The following is a 9,742-nucleotide window of genomic DNA, read 5'->3' as shown; positions in this document are numbered from 1 at the left end:
ATAATTGTGATTTGCCAATGGTACTACAGCCAGTATGAATCAGAGTTAAGACTTTTCAACACAGGTTTTTCCTTGCCAAGGCCAGCTCTATATGCATGGTACCATCTTGGCTGCTTTAGACAATGCCAGTTCACCTCCCCTCCCCCCCAACAAATCTGTGAAAAAATCCTTGCTTTCAAAGAGATTTGATATTTCAGATACTGACCCACTCTGGCAAAGCTGGTAACATGAAGGAGTCATACCAAACTCAGTTCTCTTAGGAACATATCATTAATGATGAAGTATGGCATATGAAATAGAGATTCTCCAAGATTAAGACAAGGCCCATTGAACTCTTTCATTGCATAATGGCTGACCAAGAAAATGGTTACCACCATTTGTGGATTGAGGCCTGAAACCACCAACTTCCCAGCAGATGATTATTCAAGGGAATGCCAATAGGAGTGAGGATGCCCCAGGAGACTGACTGAAATAGCAGACAGTGGATAGGAATGAAGCTCAGCTCTCTCTCTCATAGGCCATGGCTACAGAAGGAAACAGAGCCTAGGTCCAGGGAGCATCCCAGCCATAGGCTATGGTAAGATGACAAGGAACAAGAAAAATTATCTAGATCTTCACCTGAGGAGCAGGATTTGAATTGAATATGGGGTATGTGGGCTGATGTATTTTTATCTCCCCCTTGCACCACACTGCTTTCCTAAGGGAGACCATCAGAACACCTTTTCAACAGTATTGGCAGTTTCTGTTTGCACTGATGCTACAAATTCTCAACCAAAAATAATTGAAGAAATGAACTTGGCCCAGGAAAGATGTCTAGCATGTTTCTTGTCATAAAAAAGTCCAGATCCCTCCTCATATCTGTGTCTTAGCTTCAATAGCTTTCAGTGGACCTTCTTTCTAATTTTTTCTTTTCTCCTCTGGCTTCCATTAGTACAACTATGTCTTCTCCTACAAATTGTTGCCTCTATCATTCCTACTATTTTACTAATTTCTAACTTCTCATAGGTTTTTGGCTGATTCCTTGATGCTTACAGAGACACTCATGATTCTCCAAAACTCAAAAAAAAATCATTTGACGTGACCACACTGAATGGCTATTGTCCTACATATTTCCTCCCTTTTGTTAATAAAATACTTCAAAAGTCATTTTGAAATAGATGCCTCCACTTCCTTTCTTTTCAATCTCTTCTTAACTCTCTGTAATTTGACTTTCACTCTCATCATTAACTGAAATTACTCTCAAAAGTAACTAGTCATCTTTTAAATGTCAATTCTAATGGCCTTTTCTTAACCACCCCCCTTCTTGACCTTTCACAGATTTTTGACACTGGTGATCACCTTTTTTCTTCTCAATGTTCCCTTTTCTTCAGGTTTTCTTGATATTACTCTCTCCTGGTTCCCTCCCACTCCCTCCTTCTTAGAATCCTTTGCTAAAACTTCATGAAGAACACAATAACATTTGGTGTTGTACAAGACTCTGTCCTGGGCTCTCCTTTTCTTCCTCCATATTATATAATTTGCTGATCTCAACTCCCATGGTTTCAATTATCATCTCCACAATGATGATTCTCAAATCTTCTTCTCCAGCCATGACTTGCCTCTTCTTTATCTCACACTGCTTATTGTAATCTAGAACTAGACATCTGTAAGACAGCTTAAGATCAACAAGTGCAAAAATCGATTTCATCATCTTTTCCTGAAAACCCTTCCATTTTCCTAAATTCCTTGTTACTGTGTAGAGTATCATCTCCCTACTAGTTAACCACATTCACAACCTAGACACAGTGGAATCAGAATTAGAATACAGTTAATATCTCGTTCATGGAGCCACAAAGAGATGAGAGTCACTGGATCTAAGAATGTGAAGGAAGTGGAGGATGCTAACTGTTTTTAAGTCTTGAAGGGCTGTCATCTGCCTCAGGGAATTAATTTGAAATACTCTTGTTTAGTCTAGAGGAAAAACTCAGAGAACTTGGAAGAAATTGAAGTCTCTTCCAGACCAGACTGCATTTACAAAATTAATTATTTAAACTCAAGTTTGAGACTTTATATTTATTCTTATTAAATTTCATCTTTTTCCATTCAGTCTGACATTTAAATTATCCTCTTTCAGTAGCAGAGTTTTAAAAGAGGGGTTATTTTAATTATGCCATCCAAAACATTAGTTTTCTTAGCATCATGATGAAGGAAAGAGAGGGAAGACAATAAGCATTTATTAAGTGTCTACTATTGGCCAGGCACTGTCCTAAGCTTTTTACAAATACTGTCACATCTGATGCTGACGATACATGAAAATGTAGCAAACACAAACAATAGCTTATAACAAGAAAAGATCTTGAGATCTTGACTGCCCTCCTCTTCTTAGTCAATATCTTCTGACATAGACTGGTAAAGACCATTCTCTTAGAAATATCCCCTTTATTTAGTTATCAAAAGCCCTTCCATTTTCAGCAAAAAATGGCCTGAAGCCCAGCATAGAGGAAAAAACAAACTAGACATGAGATCAAATACCAGGGCTTGAAGTTTGTGTCCTTCCCTTATTATACATGCACTCTCTGGAAATCCTTTCCTCCTTCTGGGTTTCCATTTCCCCTATTCAGAAAATCAAGGGGCTGGACATATGTCCTTTAAAGTTTCCTCCATATTTAACATTCTTCAATTCTAGGAAGTTTGTATGTATTGCATGGAGCCCTAACTGGACTGAAATTCTCAAAGCCAGACAAATTGAGTGTCTCTTAAATCTGCTTCCCAAGCCATGTCCTGATTATCATTCAGTCATTCGGTTGTGTCTACTCCATGAACACAATGTAAATGAACACAATTTCTTCTCTGTGGTTTCACTCTCTTAAGATCTAACTAGAAAAATGTTTAATTATCCTCATCATTTTCTCCTGTTTTTCTATTTTTATTTTAATGCCATCAACACTCTCATTTGTTTTCCTATAGTTTCCATTTTACAAATGTAAAATAATGAAACTCTAATAATTTAGATAATCTAATCTAAGCACATTTCATTTTCCTTGGCTACAAATGGGCAATACTTTAGCCAATATTCTGGGGGATAGAAGTATTTTTAATAATTTTTACTGCCTTTTTAATGATAGTCTTTTCAGTTCATCTTTAATTTCCTTCAGTCATAATCATTTCCATAATACTAGTCCTTGGGACATTTACCTCATGCTTGTATAGTCCAATGCTTCACTATTGCATGAAAAGGGATCTGGGTTCTCAGTATTTATAACACTGGAACAGGAATTTTGGTTTGGCTGGCCAAGCTAGAAAGACTGAGAGCTGGCATTCTAAAACCTCATGCATTTCTTGTCTGATCAGCCTGACTAAGACTGGGGATGCTTCTTGCCAACAGGTGAAAACTAAGTGATGACTTTTTTCTTCCTAGCTACCATAATTTACTAAATGAGGCCAAATGCATGGAAGGATGACACTCTGTCAATAGAGGAAAGGTCCTCCGAACAATGGAATCATGAATTACAGAAATAATGTGGTACAATATTTATTGGAGAATATTTCCTTCGCCTTAATTTCTAAAATTCCACCAAAAGAAACAGGGTAATATAAGAGGTAAGGATTTCAATGAACTCCAAATCACTAAATAGGATAAATTGTATGAATTTCCTGAAAACAAACTGAAACCAAATGCTAACCATTTAACAAAGTAAAAAACTAAGGCTTAAAAAACTATAGCTGAACTGGACCTTAGATCATGTGATCCAATCTCCTTATGTTATGAATGATGAAATTTTTTTTCCTGGAGAATATAAGTGACAAGCCCAAGGTCAGACAAATAAGAAATGGTAACCCTAGGATGAAAGCACAAGTGTTCTGGCTCTAAGACAAGCATTCTTTCAAAAATATTCCATAAACAACCATCCAACATTCTTCTAACATACTACAATGTCTCTCATTGACATGGAGGCAGCATGATACAGTGGAAAAGGCAGTTCATTAGAAGTCACTGGATCTTTGTTTGAATCTTGGATCTGCTAATAATGACCTTGTAAAAATCACTTAATTTCTCTTGGCCTAAATTTCCTCATTAGTTAAATAAACTAGTTATGGAAAATTAAGGTTCCTTCTAGTTCTGTATCACTGATGAGGTGATCTTGTGATGGGCTCTTACAAAGAACCACTGAATCATTTTATACTAATAAAAATGTATGTTTTAAATAATTAATATTTAACAATACAGATTGTGCCTTTCTCTCTCTCTCTCTCTCTCTCTCTCTCTCTCTCTCTCTCTCTCTTTCTCTCTCTTCCCTCTTTCTCTTTCAGAATCCAGGCCAACACTCTATTCACTGTCCTGCCTAGCTACCCAAGGTCCCTTCTAAATATTCTCTTTTCTATACTAAGCATCCCATGTTCCTTGACTAAATTCTCATAAAATATGATCTCGAATCCCTCACTCATCCTAGTTGCCATCATCTGGATAGTCTTCTTTCTGAGGTCATTTCTGTAAGCCTGTGCCTCAGACATAATAAGATATTCAAGAGTCAGGCTGCATATAACATTATTATAGCATATCCTTGTTCTGCCCCTTACTGGCAGGCAGAAAATAAGCATCTAATTGATTACTACTTTCTAGAAGCTGCTAAGCACTAAGGATACAAATACAAACAACAACAAAAAAATGCCTGCCCTCAAAGCATTTACCTCCTAATGGAGGAAGACAACACACAAAATGTAGCTGAAATTAGAATGCAGGAGAGAGGATAACCCCATCCACCCAGAGGCATAATAATGAAGTACAAGAGTCAGAAGCAAATACTGAAAATCAAAGGCATGTTGTAGATCAACATCATAGAGTTTAATGTCCTACTTTGATGTTCATTGTTCATGGTGGTGGTTCTAAGGTCTTGAATTTTATACCAATAGATCCTTTCAGGTTCATCTGTTGAAAAAAAATAGTAAATAGTCTCTCTCTCTCTCTCTCTCTCTCTCTCTCTCTCTCTCTCTCATCTCTGCATCTTTGTCTGTATTTCTCTCTTGTCTCTGTATCTTGACTCTAGCTCTCTGTTTCTAATCTGTCTGTGACAGATGAGCTTTTTTATTTGGTAAAAATGTTTATGTATATATGTTCACATGTCCATATGCATGTATAGATAAATACACAAATACCCACATTGCACACATATGCACATATGTACATACATTTACACACATACACACACATGTGTGTATGTATATATATACACACATATATACACACATATATACACACACATATATATTACTGAAAACAAAAATCAAGTGTCTCTTTTTAGGGTATTTTTTATTTAGTATTTTATCTTTATCTAGTTACATGTAAAAACAATATTTAACACTTGTTTTTAAAACTTTGGGTTCCAAATTCTCTCGCTTCCTCCTCCCCTACCCACCCCACTAAGAAGGCAAGCAATTCAATATAGATTATACACGTGTAATTATGCAAAACATTTCCATAATAGTCACGTGAAGGAAAACAAAGGCCCTCCAAAAACACTCGATAAAAATAAAGTTTAAAAAATGTGCTTCAATCTATATTCAGACACCATCAGTTCTTTTTCTAGGGATGGACAGCATTTTTCATCAAAGTCCTTCAGTGTAATCTTGGATCATTGTATTGCTGATCATCTTAAAATATTGCTGTTACTTTGTACAAAGTACATTTCATTTTGCATCACCTCACATAAGTCTTTCCAGGTTTTTCTGAGAGTATCCTGCTTATCATTTTCTTTCTTTTCTTCTCTTTTCTTCTCTTTTCCTTTCTTTTCTTTTCTTTTCTTTTCTTTCCTTTCCTTTCCTTTCCTTTCCTTTCCTTTCCTTTCCTTTCCTTTCTTTCCTTTCTTTCTTTCCTTTCCTCTTTCCTTTCCTTTCCTTCCTTTCCTTTCCTTTCCTTTCCTTCCTTTCCTTTCCTTTCCTTCCTTTCCTTTCCTTTCCTTTCCTTTCCTTTCCTTTCCTTTCCTTTCCTTTCCTTCCTTTCCTTTCCTTTCCTTTCCTTTCCTTTCCTTTCCTTTCCTTTCCTTTCCTTTCCTTTCCTTTCCTTTCCTTTCCTTTCCTTTCCTTTCCTTTCCTTTCCTTTCCCTTCCCTTCCCTTCCCTTCCCTTCCCTTCCCTTCCCTTCCTTTCCTTTCCTTTCCTTTCCTTTCCTTTCCTTTCCTTTCCTTTCCTTCCTTTCCTTTCCTTTCCTTCCTTTCCTTTCCTTTCCTTTCCTTTCCTTTCCTTTCCTTTCCTTTCCTTTCCTTTCCTTTCCTTTCCTTTCCTTTCCTTTCCTTTCCCTTCCCTTCCTTTCCTTTCCTTTCCTTTTTCTTTTTGTTTTAGGCAATTGGAGTTAAGTGACTTGCCCAGGGTCACACAGCTAGTAAGAGTCAAGTGGTTGATCTGAGGCCGGATTTGAACTCAGGTCCTCCTGACTTCAGTGCTGGTGCTCTATCCACCGTGCCCCCTACCTGCCCCTTGCTTATCATTTTCTACAGCAGAACAATATTCCATCATAACAACATACCATAGTTTGTTTATGCATTCCAAATTAATGGGCATCTCCCCAATTTCTAATTCTTTTCCCCCAGAAAAGAGCTGCTATAGACATTTTTTGTACGTTATTGGTCCTTTTCCTTTTTTTTATTATTATTATTATTTTTACCTCTTTTGGGACACAGGCCTACTACTGGTATTGCAAGGTGAAAGAGTATGCAGGGTTTTATAGCCTTTTGGGCATAATTCCAAATTGCTCTACAGAATGGTTGAATCAGTTGACAACTCCATGAAAAATGCATTAATGTCTCATTTTTCCCATATCCCCTCCAAAATTGGTCATTTTCCTTTTCTGTCCTATAAGCCACACCAGTAGGTATACGTAGTATCTCAGAGTTGTTTTAGTTTGCATTTCTCCAATCAATAGTGAGTTAGAACATTTTTTTCATATGACTGTAGGTAGCTTTGATTACTTCATTTGAAAATTGATCATATCTTTTGATCATTTATTATTGTGGAATGATTTTTTTTTAATTTGACTCAGTTCTCTATATGTTGGAGAAATGAGGCCTTTATCAGAGGAATTTACTTCAATTTCCCCACACAGTTAGTATTGCTTACTGTATTTCCCTTCATCCTACTCCCCCCTTTAGCTTTCTTTTCTTTTTTTTAAATATTTATTTATTTAAAAAATGTTCCCCAGTTACATACACCCTCTTCTCATATCTCCTTCCCCTTCTTCTTTCTTGTAGGGTAAGATACATTTCTGTACCAAACAGAGTGCATATGTTATTCCCTCTTTGAGCCAATTTTGATGACAGTAAAGTTCACTCACTTCCTCTTACCTCTTTCCCTCCCCTGCAAAAGCTTTTTTGTCTTTTATATGACATAATTTATCCCATTCAACCTTCCCCTTTCCCTTTCTCCAAACTTATTTCTCTCACACTTTAATTTTATTTTTCTTAGATATCATCACTTCATATTCAACTCAGTTCTCTGCACTCTGTCTATACCCCTTCTTTCTGCTCTAATGAGAAAGTTCTCATGAGTTATAAGTGTCATCCCATGCAAAAATGTGAATAGTTTAACCTTATTAAGTCTCTTATGCTTTCTCTTTCCTGTATATATTTTATGTTTCTCTTAAGTCTTGAATTTGAAAGTAATTTTTTTATTCAACTCCTGTGTTTTCATCAAAAATGCTTTAAAGTCCTCTATTTCATCAAAATTCCATTTCCCCCCTAAAGGATTATACTCAGTTTCTCTGGGTAGGAGATTCTTGGTTGTGATCCTAATTCCTTTGCCCTCCAAAATATATTCCAAACCTTCTGATGCTTAATTCAGAAGCTGCTATGTCTTATGTTATCTTGAATGTGGTTCCATGGTACTTGAATTGCTTCTTTCTGGCTACTTGCAATATTTTCTCCTTGACCTGCGTGTTCTGGAATTTGGCTATAACATTCCTAGGAGTTTTCATTTTGGGATCTCTTTCAGGAGGTGATCAGTGGTTTCTTTCAATTTCTATTTTACCCTCTATTTCTAGAATATTAGGACAATTTTCCTAGATATTTTATTGAAAGATGATTTTTTTTTAAGTTTTATTTTTATTTTACCATGGCCTTCAGTTATTCCAATAATTTTTATATAATCCCTCCTGAATCCATTTTCCAGATAAGTTGTTTTTCCAATGAGATATTTCACATTATCTTGTATTTATTTTTTCATTCTTTTGGTTTCCTTTTATGGTTTCTTGATTTCTCATAAAGTCATTTGCTCAATTGTAATTTTTAAGTGATTATTTTTTTCAGTGATCTTTTCCATCTCTTTTTCCATTTGGCCAATTCTGCTTTTTAAGGCATTCTTCTCCTCAACAGCTTTTTAATACCACTTTCACTATTTGGCCTAGTCTGTTTTATTTTTTTAAGTGTTATTTTCTTCAGCATTTTTTACATCTCCTTTACCAAGCTTTTAACATGTTTTTCATAATTGTCTTGCATCACTCAAATTTATCTTCCCAATTTTTCTTCTGCCTTCCTTCATTTTCAAAATCCTTTCTGAGCTCCTCTATGGCCTGAGATCAATTCATAATTTCCTTGGAGGCCTGAGATGTAACAGCTTTGACTTTTTTATCTTCTTCTGAGTGTGTGTTTTGATCTTCCTTGTCATGATAGTAACTTTCTATAGTCAGAACTTTTTCCATTATTAGTTCATTTCCCAAGCCTATTACTTGACTTCTAACTCTTTGTTAAAGTAGAATTCTGTTTCCAGGGTGGAGGTTGTGCTGTCCCAAGCTGCAGGGGGTTTATGTAGCTATTTTCAGAATACTTCTAGGGACCTGCAAGTTTTCACTTCTTCCAAGTTAGTAAGGTCCAAGGAGAGTTGATACTACTGTCCTGGCCTGTGCTGTGGTTTGTGAGCAATCACAGGCATTATTTTCTGCCATGGAACTGTGAAGAAGGTCTCTACTGTACTATGGCCTCAAGCTCTGGTATGCTAGTATTTCTCCTTGCCCTAGGACTGCCACCCAAGACAGTGACCCAGAATTGAATACAGGCAAAGCAACAGAATCCTGCCTCAGTGCTAGCAAGAGACCCCTGTTATCTCCTTCTGATTATTTCTTTGACCCCTTTACCATCTTGGGTCTGAGAGTTTTGGAAGCAGCTGCCACCTCTGCTGCTGCTGATTCAGTCACTTTCAAGGCCTGCTCCTGCTTTGCTGGTCCCCAGGCTATGCTGGCATGGCCTGTGATGGACTGTCCTCCACTCACCTTGTTACAACAGACCTTTCCTGCTGACCTTCAAGTTGTATTTGGCATCTGTGAGCTGAGAGGTCTGGAAATTGCCACTGCTTCCAGTGATTCAGTCACTCCAAGGCCTGCTTTAAGTTTGCAGAGGCCTGGTGCTTGCTGGTATGACATTCACTAAATTATGCTCCTCTATCACCCTGGTGCAACAGACCTTTAGTGCAAACCTTCTAAGTTGCCTTGGGCTGGAAAATTATTTCATTCCCTCTTTTTAGTGGGTTCTGCTGTTCCAGATTTTGTTTACAGTCATTATTTAAAGGTATTTGGAGGGAGTTGGGGTGGAGCTCACATCACTACCTTTATTCTGCCATCTTGGCTCTACCTCATATTATCTTGTTAAATTACAGTATGTCCATTTTCTGAGGACCAGCCCAGCTAAATAGAACAAATGTTATCATTCATAGACTAGACTCTAGGGTATATGTTCTTTGGTCATAGCTAACCCCTGTAGGTCTACTTTACATTTTGCAGCATT

This window comes from Phascolarctos cinereus, unplaced genomic scaffold (assembly GCF_003287225.1).
Source record: "Phascolarctos cinereus isolate Bilbo 61053 unplaced genomic scaffold, phaCin_HiC Scaffold_2;HRSCAF=192, whole genome shotgun sequence".
NCBI classification, from domain to species: Eukaryota; Metazoa; Chordata; class Mammalia; order Diprotodontia; family Phascolarctidae; genus Phascolarctos; species Phascolarctos cinereus.
The sequence above is the reverse complement of the archived record's forward strand: the minus strand, read 5'-3'. Positions refer to the sequence as shown.